The 12902-nt window shown below is 40.3% G+C and overlaps 1 non-coding gene across 1 annotated transcript; it reads right to left on the bottom strand.

Annotated features, from left to right (window-relative positions):
* Nucleotides 1-11966: 11966 nt before the first annotated feature.
* On the bottom strand, nucleotides 11967-12070 carry LOC112762038 (small nucleolar RNA R71). Its single transcript, XR_003182399.1, has one exon. It is a non-coding gene; the product is annotated as a small nucleolar RNA R71 (small nucleolar RNA).
* Between the last annotated feature and the right edge of the window lie 832 nt (nucleotides 12071-12902).

Raw genomic sequence — 12902 nt, 5'->3', positions numbered from 1 at the left:
AGTGGACCATATGTGATTACAAGTGTATCACCATATGGCTATGTGGAGCTTCAAGACATTGATTCTAATAAGAAGTTCATTTTTAATGGACAGAGAATCAAACATTATCTTGAAGGCAATGTTGAGCAAGAATGCTAAAGGCTGAGGCTAGATTAAAAAGCTCAGCAAGGTCCAGCTAAAGACAATAAAGAAGCACTTGCTAGGAGGCAACCCAGCCATTAGCAAAACTCTTTCTGTTATTTTATTTTATTCTATTCTTCATTTTATTTATTTTTAAAGCATATAAGTTCAATATTAACAACGTAAAGAATCAATTGCATAAGTTCACACGGCTACAGAAGGATTCAGAGCACAAAACAGGAAAAAGGAGCTCACTGGCAAGAAAACGCCAGTAAGAGGCACAATTGGGTGTTAAACGCCCAAAAGGAGCATCTACTGGGCATTTAACGCCAGTAGAGATAGCCATCTGAGCGTTAAACGCCAGAAAGAAGCAGCTTCTGGGCGTTTAACGCCAGATTTACAGCATCCTGGGCGTTCAGAAAAACTCTCAGTGACAAAGGAGTTTTTGGCGTTTAACGCCAGCTAGAAGCAACAGCTGGGCGTTAAACGCCCAGACCAAGCACCAATTGGGCATTAAACGCCCATAACATACAGCAGTTGGGCATTTAACACCAGGATTGTGGGGAGTAGGCAATTTCGTTTTCAATTCAAATTTTTTCCATTTTTTATGTTTCAATTCATGATTTCTTGCACAAACATGTTACAAATCCTAATTTTTCAAATCGTTTTTCAAAAGATATCAAATGTATCTTAATTCATAAACCCTTTTTTTTATCCTCTTCAAATTATTTTCAAATCCTTTTCAAACCAAATCTATCTCTTTTCCTTCTACAATCTTTTCAACTCATCAATATCTTTTTCAAATCTTCACAACATCTTTTTCAAAACAAATCTATCTTTTTCAAATATCTTCCATATTATTCATATCTTTTAAAATTTTAAAGTGCATCCTTTTCCTATCATACTTCTCTTTTACAAATCATATCATTTATCATATCTTCTTCAAAATTTTCGAAAACCCACCCCCCTTCCCTTTAAATCCTAGTTCGGCCTCCCCCCCCACTTCCACAATTCGGACTTGGCTCTCCTCATATCCTTCTCCTTTCTTTTCTTTTGCTTGAGGACAAGCAAACCTCTAAGTTTGGTGTGTTTATCCGTGATCACTAAGCCAATACCCACTAAGATCATGGCTCCTAAGGGAAAACAAACCAATTCAAGAGGCAAGAAAGAGAATATTCTAAAACCACTTTGGAATCAAGGGAAGTTCTTAACCAAAGAACATTCAGACCATTACTACAAAATAATGGGTCTAAGGTCAGTGATCCCGGAAGTTAAATTTATTCTGAAAGAAGACGAATATCCAGAGATCCAAGAGCAAATTCGAAACAGGAGCTGGGAAGTCCTAGCTAATCCTGAAACAAACGTGGGAAGAAACATGGTTCAAGAATTCTATGCAAATCTGTGGCGGACAGACAGGCAGAGAATAGCGGAAACCGCATTCTATGACTATAGAACTCTGGTTAGAGGGAAGATTGTTCACACCCACCCTGACAAAATAAGGGAGATCTTCAAGCTGCCTCAACTGCAAGATGAGCCATACTCCTTTAATAGGAGAATAATGAGATCAAACCTGAACTTGGACAAGATCCTAGAGGACATATGTCTCCCTGGAGCTAAATGGACAACCAACATAAAGGGTGCCCCGAACCAACTCAAAAGAGGAGATCTCAAACTAGTCGCCAGAGGCTGGCTGGACTTCATTGGGTGCTCTATATTGCCCACTAGCAACCGCTCTGAGGTCACCATCAGAAGAGCAGTGATGATTCATTGCATTATGCTGGAAAAAGAAGTGGAAGTTCATCAGCTGATTGCTTGTGAGCTTTACAAGATTGCAAACAAGAACTCCAAAGATGCCAGAATGGCTTATCCAAGCTTGGTCTCTCTGTTATGTAAAGATGCTAGGATAAAAATGGGAGTAGATGAGTACATCCCAGTTGAGCTACCAATCACCAAAAAGTCTATGGAAGGACAACAAGTACAGGACGAACCCATCAAGAGGAGAGCACAGGAGTTCCTCCCGGAAATCCCTCAAATTGAATACTGGGAGCGCCTAGAAGCATCTGTCACCAAGTTGCAAGAAGCTGTGGATCAACTGAAGGAAGAACAGTAAAATCAAAACAGCATGCTCTGCAAACTGCTTAGAGAACAAGAAGAGCAAGGGCGTGAACTGAAGGAACTGAAGAGCCAGAAGCTATCTCTTGAAGGGCCAAGCACTCCACAGACTAAAGAAGCATCCACCTCCCAAATTCAAGGTTGTTGAGTTCTAATCTTAGTCTTAACTCTGTGATAATTGTTCTTATTAAAAATTTACCTTAGAAATTATAGATGAGTAGTAGTAATTAGTATCTCTATTTTTATTTTATCTCCAATTAAGCTATAATTTATTTTTCTCATCATCATCAAACATGAATAAAATAGCATATTTTTAGAATAAGGAGGCAATATTTTTTCGAGTTCTTAATAAGGAAAATTCTAGTTATCTATATGTGGTGGCAATGCTTTTTGTCTTCTGAATGAATGCCTGAACAGTGCATGTTTTTTATATTGAATTTTATGAATGTTAAAATTGTTGGCTCCTGAAAGAATGATGAACAAGAGAAATGTTATTGATGATCTGAGAAATCATGAAATTGATTCTTGAAGCAAGAAAAAGCAGCAAAAAAAAAAAGAAGAAGAAGGAGCAGTAGAAAAAGCCAGTAGCCCTTAAAACCAAAAGGCAAGGGTAAAAAGGATCTAAGGCTTTGAGCATTAATGGATAGGAGGGTCTAAAAGGAATAAAATCCTGGCCTAAGTGGCTAAACTAAGCTGTCACTAACCATGTGCTTGTGGCGTGAAGGTGTCAAGTGAAAACTTGAGACTGAGCGATTAAAGTCGAGGTCCAAAGCAAAAATAGAGTATGCTTAAGAACTCTGGACACCTCTAATTGGGGACTTTAGCAAAGCTAAGTCACAATCTAAAAAGGTTCACCCAGTTATGTGTCTGTGGCATTTATGTATCCGGTGGTAATACTGGAAAACAAAGTGCTTAGGGCCACGGCCAAAGACTCATAAAATAGCTGTGTTCAAGAATCAACATACTAAACTAGGAGAATCAATAATACTATCTGAATTCTGAGTTCCTATGGACGCCAATCATTCTGAATTTCAAAGGATAAAGTGAGATGCCAAAACTGTTCGGAAACAAAAAGCTACTAGTCCCGCTCATCTAATTAGAATATGAGCTTCACTTAAAACTCTGAGATATTATTGCTTCTTGATTTCTTTTTATCCTATTTTATTTTTCTAGATGCTTGGGGACAAGCAACAGTTTAAGTTTGGTGTTGTGATGAGCGGATATTTTATACGCTTTTTGGGGGTAATTTCATGTAGTTTTTAGCATGTTTTAGTTAGTTTTTGGTATATTTTTATTAGTTACTAGGCAAAATTCATATTTCTGGACTTTACTATGAGTTTGCGTGTTTTTCTATGATTTCAGGTATTTTTTGGCTGAAATTGAGGGAGCTGAGCAAAAATCTGATTCAGGCTGAAAAAGGACTGCAGATGCTGTTGGATTCTGACCTCCCTACACTCAAAATGGATTTTCTGGAGCTACATGAGTTCAAATGGCACGCTCTCAATTGCGTTGGAAAGTAGACATCCAGGGCTTTCCAGCAATATATAATAGTTCATACATTGCTAAAAGATAAATGACGTAAACTGGCGTTCAACGCCAGTTCCATGTTGCATTCTGGCGTTAAACGCCAGAAACAGGTTACAAGTTGGAATTAAACGCCAGAAACAGGTTACAACCTGGCGTTTAACTCTGGAAATGGCCTAGGCACGTGTAAAGCTCAAGTCTCAGCCCCAGCACACACCAGGTGGGCCCCAGAAGTGGATTTCTGCAATATCTATCTTAGTTTACTCATTTTCTGTAAGCCTAGGTTACTAGTTTAGTATTTAAACAACTTTTAGAGATTTATTTTGTATTTGATGACAATTTTAGATTTGAACTTTGTACTCTTTAACAGCATGAGTCTCTAAACTCCATTGTTGGGGGTGAGGAGCTTTGTTGTGTCTCGATGAATTAATGTAATTATTTCTGTTTTCTATTCAAACACGCTTGTTTCTATCTAAGATGTTCATTCGCACTTCAATATGATGAATGTGATGATCCGTGACACTCATCACCATTCTCAACCTATGAATGTGTGCCTAACAACCACCTCCGTTCTACCTTCGATTGAATGAGTATCTCTTGGATTCCTTAATCAGAATCTTCGTGGTATAAGCTAGAATCCATTGGCAGCATTCTTGAAAATCCGGAAAGTCTAAACCTTGTCTGTGGTATTCCGAGTAGGATTTAGGGATTGAATGACTGTGACGAGCTTCACACTCACAAGGGTTGGGTGTAGTGACAGACGCAAAAGGACCAATGGATCCTATTCCAGCATGAGTGAGAACTGACAGATGATTAACCATGCGGTGATAGTGCACCTGGACCATTTTCACTGAGAGGACAGATGGTAGCCATTGACAACGGTGATCCACCAACACACAGCTTGCCATAGGAGGAACCTTGCGTGCATGAAGAAGAAGACAAGGGGAAAGCAGAGATTCAGAAGACAAAGCATCTCCAAAACTCCAACATATTCTCCATTACTGCATAACAAGTATTTAATTCATGCTCTTTTATTTTTTGCAATCCAAACTGATAATTATAATTGATATCCTGACTAAGAATTACAGGATAACCATAGATTGCTTCAAGCCAACAATCTCCGTGGGATTTGACCCTTAAAAACCAAAATAAAAATTAAATTCATAAGGATATTTAAGTAATTTACTATATTCGGGGATTATGGGGAATACGGGGACGGGGACGGGGATCCCCGCTCGGGTCCCCGCATCTGCTTCGGGGGAATTTTGTCCCCCATCCCCGTCCCCGCAGGGAAAATTCCCCGCTATCGGGGCCCCATTCGGGGCGGTCCCCGCGGGGATCCCCGCTTCCTGGGGATTTTTGACACCCCTATTCTGAGCAGCTTCAAACAGATTTTCAGGCTCCCGGGGTGATAAATATCAGAATATTTTCCAGGATCCCAAACTTTGGTTCTAAATCTGTCTTCGTTTTGATCTATACTTTTCCATCCGGGCGGTTTGGAAATTAGATTCTCACCAAGATGACCAAATGTTTTCCGAGATCCATTCGATTGAACGTGATACCAATCCGTGTACTTCGAGTTGAAGTGTGGAACCTTATTGAACCTTGTGCACCAGCTCTGAGTGCGAGCCATTTCCCTCTTACTCTTAAAGCCGCAGAGAGCTCTAAGCTGGCCATCTGTTTCAAGCAAACCATATTCAAGTGGAAAAGTAAAGATTAAAGCTAAGGATTGTACCCACTTGAAGCTTGTATTAGGCGGTAGTGGCCTTGGGGAAGGTGTTTCTGGTGGTTCTGTAAGTTCTACTCCCTTGTGCTCTTCTGTGAATTCCTCCACTTCCTTGTAAGGTTCTTCAAATGCATCTGAGTCCTGGTCAAAGTCTTCTATGTCTTCCTTATCACTTGAGTCATAGATTGGAGGTTGAGAGAAATCTACCTCCACGTCATCTTCGTATTCACTTGGGGAAGATTCTTCGATCTCAGAGAATTCACTTGCGGATGCAAGTTCATTACTAAGAGAACTTGACTTGTGACTATCATCATCAAGGGAATTTGTGTCCTGGGTTATTCCGTCTAGTTCTTCATAAACGACTTGCCTTGGGGATTGTGCAATATCCTCCTTAGCATCAACTGTAACGTCCTTGACGGAGTTCTCCTCAACTCTGGATTCCCATGGAGGTTCAGCGTCTCCTAGATCTTCAACCAACTCTTCTTCTTGTACAATGACAGCATCTTCTACTTGTTCTAGTATGAATTCATGCTCTTTCTTGTCCACTGGAGTTTCTAGTGTCTCCATCATGCTACGCTTTTCATTAGATTGTCCACATGGGGCTGTGGTTGGTCCTTGAATGTTCGCGCGTCTAGAAGCTAATTGAATTACTGCTTGCTCCAGTTGTCAGATGGTTGTTTGAAGTTTATTTACTGTTGCCTTGAGGCAAACCTCTGATTCTCTGGGTGATGGATTTGGACATGAAACATAGGGAAGTGGTGGTGCTTGGGGGTGATTGGATTGGAACTGGGGTAGGAAAGGATCATACAGTGGCGAATGGTGAAGAAAAGCTTGTGAGTATGGTGGTTCGAGGTTATGTTGAGAGGATGGTCTATAGGCACGGGGTGGGGCTTGTTGGTAGTTACAAGGTTGTCCACCATATCTATCAGTGGGGTATGCATTGTAGAATGGTCGTTGTCCGTGATATCTTGGAGGGTGTTGTTGCCTAAAGGGTTGATTAGATCCTCTTGGCTCCATCCATCCTTGATTGGTCTGACTTTGATGCATATTCCTGCTGTAACTTCTATTTCCTTCAACAAAGTTAGAACCAAACTCAAAGCAAGAGGGGTGAGAGTTCATAGTAGCAAATAAAATTAAAATGAAAAAAACAGAAATAAATAAACAAGTAAAAGAAAAATATTTACAATAACCAATAATAAGGCACACGTTAGCAGTTCCCCGGCAACGGCGCCATTTTGAAAGAGCGGAAGATTGATGGTTTAGAAGTTATGGTAAATACTCATTGCAAGTATAGTTACTAAACCAAGCAATCAACCTTTCTTACAAACGTTTTGGTTGTCACAAGTAACAAACCCCTTAAAATTGATAACCGAGTATTTAAACCTCGGGTCGTCTCCTCAAGGAACTGCAGGGAAGTATGTTCTTATTATTGGTTATAGAGATTGTAAATTCGGGATTTTAAGAATGAGGAACAAATATAACAAATGATTTAAATAGCAATTAAAATAAATAAATATTGTAAAGCAAACTTTTGGCAAGGTATGAGAAATTGGAAGTCCAAATTAGTTACCCTTCTCAACAATAAAGAAGATTGAATCTTAATTCCACTTAGTTAACCTTTGCTGAAGCGAAGGAAAGTCAATAGATTAATTAGTTTGATCTTCGAATCCTATTTATTTCCTAAGAAAAGATTGGGATTATTGAAGTTCAATTCAATTGGCAAGATAACAATTATCGATTATGCTGTTGAATTGGATAACTCCTGAGTTACTGATTTCTTAACCAAAACCAAAAGAGAAAAAGTAAATCTAATGGAATAAAAATGCCTTCAGATGGGAAGCAATAATAACTGAAATACCTCAAATAACATTAATAAGGGGAATTATTATCTAACATGAAGGGTTCATAAACTAAATTGGAAAAATAAATAAAAATAAAGAACCTGGGATTGAGAGTCACTCCTAAAACTAAGAGAAGTCCTAAATCCTAAGAGAGAGAGGAGAGAACCTCTCTCAAAACTAGATCTAAATCATGGAAAGTAACTAAATTGGCGAGCTCTCTTATGAATGGATGCATTCCCCCACTATATAGCCTCTAATCTGTGTGTTCTAGGCTGAAAACTAGGTCAAAAGCAGCCCAAAAATCGCCCCCTGCGATTTCTGTTACGTCCAGGTCGCGGGCAAGTGACGCGGAGGCATCGTCCATGCGGCCGCGCGGGTTGAGGTTCGCAGATGCGACGTGGACGCGTCATTCACGTGTTCGCGTCGCCTAACTTCGGGGCAGCTATGGCAAATTATATATCAAATCGAAGCCCCGGATGTAAGCTTTCTAACGCAATTGGAACCGCATCGTTTGGATCTCTGTAGCTAAAGTTATAGCCGTTTGAGTGCGAAGAGGTCAGGCTGGACAGCTTAGCAGTTTCTCCAACTTCTTGTATTCCTTCCACTTTTGCATGCTTCCTTTCCATCCTCTGAGCCATTCCTGCCCTGTAATATCTGAAAACACTTAACACATATATCAAGGCATCTAATGGTAATAAGAGAGGATTAATAATAAGCAAATATAAGATCAAAGAAGCATGTTTTCAATCATAGCACAAAACCAGGAAGGAAAATGTAAAACATGCAAATAGTATGAATAAGTGGGTAAAGAGTTGATAAAAACCACTCAATTGAGTACAAGATAAACCATAAAATAGTGGTTTATCACCCAACTCTCTGGAAAATGTACCAGGAGGGCAGGTGACGCTATCGGCGTGCGCGCGTACAGGGTGCGTACGCGTGCATTGCGCAATTAGCTTTATGGGCGCGTACGCGCCAGGTGCGCGTATGCGCGGGTTGGTTTGTGCCTTACGCCCAATGTTCGCACAGTGCAAGCCTAACGGCCGGGTGTAGAATTTTTGCATCCACGCGTGCGCGTGGATTGTAACGGCCCAACTTCCCGCATGTCATGATCATACTAAATGTTGAACGTTACCAACTTGTTTCCCCAACTTAAGTAATATTTAATAAATATAAGCATGTTCGTTGTTAACACCTCGCGAGTTTCGAGTAATTTTTTTTTAAAACAATAGTAGTTTAGAGTCGCATACATAGAGTATAACAACGAAACATGAGTACACACATTCAAGGAATTGTAAAAGGTAATACATAGAATATCACACCACAATAAACATCATAATGCAGAAGCAGCTCAGTTATACCAGTAAGGAATTATAACACAGCATCCTTCAGTTAGTGACTCATATAATATATACACATATATACATAAGACGTCCCGAGGCCTGGTGATGCCAGGGCATTTTGGCCAGTTTCACTGACCTTTTCTTTACTGTTTTTAGGATAGTTTCATGCATTTTCTTAGGAAATAAGCTAGTCTTGGGTAGATATTCACTTACACCTTGATTCAAGCATACATTGTGCATTTTACATGATTTGATGAGGATTTTGCATGAGTTTAGTAACAAATTGTATTCTTCATTACCCATGACTTGGACTAGAACTTTGATGCACTCTATTGCCTGATTTCAGGACCAAAGGAAGCAAGGAATGGGAGGTAACTTGCAAAGTTAATGAGAAAAGTGACTGCCAATGACGCTCTCGAAGCCATCATTACCCACGTTAAGAGTCACGTTAACTAAGTTAACGTGAACTCTAATGTGAAGAACGAAATTTGAGCCAACGTTAGTGACACTTAACATTATCACTAACGTTGGCCAATACTCATAAGTGGCCATGTTAGAGTCCACGTTAACTTAGTTAACGTGGCCTCTAACGTTAAAAGGGGGAAAGGAAGCAAACATTAGTGACATTCAACACTGTCACTAACGTTGGCTTAAGTGGACAATGCCACGTTAACTCCCACGTTAACTTGGTTAACGTGGGAGCTAACGTGAATAGGCAAGGGTGGTCGACAACGTTAGTGACACCCAACATTGTCACTAATGTTGGAAGCAACCACACAACCCCAAGGAGCCACGTTGACTTCCACGTTAACTTAGTTAACGTGGAGGCTAACGTGAAAGAAGAAGGTGATGGCCAACGTTAGTGACACTCAACATTGTCACTAACATTGGAAGGAGCCACACTAGCCACTATGAGCCACGTTAGTGACACTCAACATTGTCACTAACGTTGGGGATGGCTAAGCAATGCCACGTTAAAGAGCCACGTTAACTAAGTTAACGTGGGCTCTAACGTGAGACATGGGGGCACATTGGAACGTTAGTGACAATGTTGAGTGTCACTAACGTTCTCGAAGGATGGCAAGCCCACGTTAAAGAGCCACGTTAACTAAGTTAATGTGGGCTCTAACGTAGGAGCAAGGGGGGCTTTTCAACGTTATTGGGAAAGTTAAGCCCCAATAACGTGTGCGAAGGACCTAGAGGCAATGTTAGTGGCAACGTTTGTGCTACTAACGTTGAAGTTAACGTGGCTTTTACTTAGGAACGTTAGTGAGAAAGTTGATTGTCACTAACGTTCTCGAACTCATATTTTCACTAAACGTTAACACCCCTAACGCCCTGAGCTAAAGTCTCTGCCCACTTCACACTTTCTCTTTGCAAGTAAAGCCAAGCCCAAATAAAGAAAAGAACTGCTTCAAACTCAAGATCCAAGGGCCCAAGACTTGAAGAACCAACTAGAAGATGAGAAGAGTAGTATATATAGGAGTAGCTTTGAATTATTTGAGGGAGTTCCGGGAGTTGGAAAATAGCATAGAACTACTTCTTATATTTACTTTCTCTGCACTTCTAGTTTTCATTATGTATTCTCCATCTTTGTTTTCATTTTCCAGAGCTATGAACAACTAAACCCCTTTCATTGGGTTAGGGAGCTCTGTTGTAATTTGATGGATCAATACTAGTTTTCATTATTCTTCTTCTATCTTTTCTCTTGATTTTACTTGAAAGCTTTCGATCTTCATCCAATTGGGTAGTTATCTTGGAAAAGAAACTATTCATACTTGGATCTCTTCTGAACCTTGGAAGAGGAATGAAGAGATCAAGCTAGAAATGCTTTCTCATGCTGGACCAAATTAGGTTTGGATGGATATGTGACTATAATCCTCTCAATGCTTGATTTGGGAAATGCATGTTGTATAATCAGTGACCATACTTCATCTCTTCTCATTAGCAATTGACCAAGGAATTGGCTATTGATCAAGATTTGAGAGATTGAATTACAAGAAATTGTAATTCAATCACTTAAGATTGCCAAGGAGATCAATGAGTGCATTGATTGAGGAAGAGATGTAAATAAGATTGATTCGGAGAATGCAACATCTCCTAAGCCCAATGAACTCCCCATTTCTGATCTTACCCATTCTCTTTAATTTCTGTCATTTACATTTATGAGCAATTCCCCCATTCCCATTTAGGATTCTGCAATTTACTTTCTGCCATTTACTTTCCCGCCATTTAATTTTCTGCAATTCTCAACTCAATTTCTGATTAGCTCAACTAGAACATTCCTCTAATTAAAGTTGCTTGATCAATCAATCCTTGCGGGATTCGACCTCACTCTATTGTGAGTTTTTACTTGATGACAAATTCGGTACACTTGCCGAAGGAAATTTGTTATGGGACAAGTTTTTCGTGCATCAAGTTTATGGCGCCGTTGCCGGGGATTGATTGTGCATCAACAATGATTAGATTGGAGGATAACTAGATTGAGCATTTTATTTTTGTTTGATTTAAATTTCTGTTTGAGTTATTTACTTCCTGTTTTAGTTAATTTCTTCATTTCCCCCTACTTTTTTTTTCTGTTATTTACATTTCATCTCACTAACCCACTAACTGTTTGATATATTGCATCACTCACACTAACAGTAATTCTGACAGATATACTTTCTGCATCTATTCTCTTTGTTTGTACTTGTTGGTTGTATGACAGGGAGAAGAAGCGGGGCTTCAACTTCCTTTGATTCTGAACCTGAGAGAACCTTCCTTAGGCTAAGGAGGGAGGCAAGAGACAAACGTGTAGTTGGTACTGAAGAAGAGGAGGAACACTTTGAGGAATACTTTGAACCAAACATGGAAGAAAACATGGAAAACCATCATGAAGAAGAGGCTCACAACCATGGCGGAAGAGGTCAAGCAAATCATGCTGGGGAGGATAGAAGAGTTTTAGGCTCTTATATCAATCCAAACCCAGGAAACTGTGGAAGTAGTATTCAAAAGCCAACCATCCATGCCAACAATTTTGAACTGAAGCCCCAGCTCATCACCCTTGTGCAGAATAACTGTTCGTTCGGAGGAAATGTCCAAGAGGACCTAAATCAACATTTAACCACCTACCTGAGAATATGTGACACATTGAAGTCTAATGGTGTTCATCCTGACGCCTATAGACTGCTCTTATTTCCATTCTCACTCAGGGATAAGGCAGCCAAGTGGTTGGAATCTTTCCCAAGGGAAAGCTTGACAACTTGGGAAGACGTGGTGAACAAATTCTTAGCAAGATTTTACCCTCCTCAAAGAATCAATAGGCTGAGAGCTGAGGTCCAAACCTTCAGGCAACAAGATGGTGAGACTCTATATGAAGCATGGGAGAGGTTTAAAGACCTGACAAGGAGGTGTCCACCTAACATGTTCAACGAATGGGTACAGCTGCACATTTTCTATGAAGGGCTCTCTTATGAGTCAAAGAAGGCCGTAGACCATTCATCCGGAGGATCTTTGAACAAGAAGAAAACCATTGAGGAGGCTATAGATGTCATTGAAACAGTAGCAGAGAACGACTACTTCTCTGCTTCCGAAAGAGGGAACACAAGAGGAGTAATGGAGCTAAACAATGTAGATGCTCTGTTGGCCCAAAACAAGCTCATTACCCAGCAGCTGGCTGACCTCACCAAGAAGATGGAGAGAAACCAAGTAGCAGCAATCTCCACTTCATCAACAACCCAAGAAGGAGTGAATGAAGAAGCAGAGGGTAGCCAGGAGCAAGCCAACTACATCGGGAATTCACCTAGGCAGAACCATGATCCATACTCCAAGACTTACAACCCTGGATGGAGGAATCACCCAAACTTTGGGTGGGGAAATCAACAAGACCAAAGCCTTGATCAAAGGCGCCCAAATCCAAACAATGCAGCCCACCAACACTTTACCTCTAGACCATATCAACATCCCAATAACAACACCTCTCCACATTCATATCAAGGCCAGAACAATCCTCCTCAACCTGACCTATCATCATTTGATGAAAGAATCTCAAGGATTGAAAATCTACTTGAAGGCATATGCAAGGATATCCAAGACAACAAGGTGTTCAAGGAGGAAGTGCGAGCCAGTTTCAAGAACCAGGGGGACACAATCAAGAAGTTGGAATCTCAAGTAGGATATCTCTCTGAGCAGATTCCCAAACCCACAGATGGATTCCCAAGTGACACAGAGAAGAATCCGAGAGGTGAAACAAAGAAA

The sequence above is a fragment of the Arachis hypogaea genome, chromosome 16, assembly GCF_003086295.3.
Source record: "Arachis hypogaea cultivar Tifrunner chromosome 16, arahy.Tifrunner.gnm2.J5K5, whole genome shotgun sequence".
NCBI lineage: Eukaryota > Viridiplantae > Streptophyta > Magnoliopsida > Fabales > Fabaceae > Arachis > Arachis hypogaea.
Note: the sequence above shows the minus strand (reverse complement) of the source record. Positions and strands in the feature narration are given on the sequence as shown.